The 1,303-nt window shown below is 62.2% G+C and overlaps 1 non-coding gene across 1 annotated transcript; it reads left to right on the forward strand.

Moving 5' to 3' along the window:
* The first annotated feature begins 211 nt into the window (after nucleotides 1-211).
* LOC126332499 (5.8S ribosomal RNA) lies at nucleotides 212-366 on the forward strand. Its single transcript, XR_007563746.1, has one exon. It is a non-coding gene; the product is annotated as a 5.8S ribosomal RNA (ribosomal RNA).
* Nucleotides 367-1,303: the final 937 nt, after the last annotated feature.

Genomic DNA, 1,303 nt, shown 5'->3' on the forward strand with positions numbered 1-1,303 from the left:
GAGCGGCTGGCCTGCGGTACCTGGCGCCTGGCGCCGGTTTTGAATGACGTTCGCCCGAGTGCCTGTCCGCCCCGGTGTGGAGCCGTACGACGCCCATCGGCTGTGAGGCCGTTGGACACAAAAAAATAGTGGAACAGGGGCCGTCAGACGCCTCAGTCCCGCAAATGCTGCTGTCTTGAAAGAGACAGTGGGAGACTGAAAAGGAAAAGATCACCCAGGACGGTGGATCACTCGGCTCGTGGGTCGATGAAGAACGCAGCAAATTGCGCGTCGACATGTGAACTGCAGGACACATGAACATCGACGTTTCGAACGCACATTGCGGTCCATGGATTCCGTTCCCGGGCCACGTCTGGCTGAGGGTCGGCTACGTATACTGAAGCGCGCGGCGTTTGTCCCGCTTCGGAGACGTGGGAGTGTCGTGGTCGCCTGTGTGGCCGGCCGCGTCTCCTTAAACGTGCGATGCGCGCCCGTCGCCTGGCGGTTCGCATACCGGTACTTTCTCGGTAGCGTGCACAGCCGGCTGGCGGTGTGGCGTGCGACACCTCGTACAACGACCTCAGAGCAGGCGAGACTACCCGCTGAATTTAAGCATATTACTAAGCGGAGGAAAAGAAACTAACAAGGATTCCCCCAGTAGCGGCGAGCGAACAGGGAAGAGTCCAGCACCGAACCCCGCAGGCTGCCGCCTGTCGTGGCATGTGGTGTTTGGGAGGGTCCACTACCCCGACGCCTCGCGCCGAGCCCAAGTCCAACTTGAATGAGGCCACGGCCCGTAGAGGGTGCCAGGCCCGTAGCGGCCGGTGCGAGCGTCGGCGGGACCTCTCCTTCGAGTCGGGTTGCTTGAGAGTGCAGCTCCAAGTGGGTGGTAAACTCCATCTGAGACTAAATATGACCACGAGACCGATAGCGAACAAGTACCGTGAGGGAAAGTTGAAAAGAACTTTGAAGAGAGAGTTCAAAAGTACGTGAAACCGTTCTGGGGTAAACGTGAGAAGTCCGAAAGGTCGAACGGGTGAGATTCACGCCCATCCGGCCACTGGCCCCCGCCCTCGGCAGATGGGGCCGGCCGCCCGCGCGGAGCAATCCGCGGCGGGGTCGTGTCCGGTTGCCTTTCCACTCGCCGCGGGGTGGGGCCGTTCCGGTGTGCGGTGGGCCGCACTTCTCCCCTAGTAGGACGTCGCGACCCGCTGGGTGCCGGCCTACGGCCCGGGTGCGCAGCCTGTCCTTCCGCGGGCCTCGGTTCGCGTCTGTTGGGCAGAGCCCCGGTGTCCTGGCTGGCTGCTAACACGCGATCTAGTGT

Source organism: Schistocerca gregaria, unplaced genomic scaffold (assembly GCF_023897955.1).
Source record: "Schistocerca gregaria isolate iqSchGreg1 unplaced genomic scaffold, iqSchGreg1.2 ptg001472l, whole genome shotgun sequence".
Taxonomy (NCBI): Eukaryota; Metazoa; Arthropoda; class Insecta; order Orthoptera; family Acrididae; genus Schistocerca; species Schistocerca gregaria.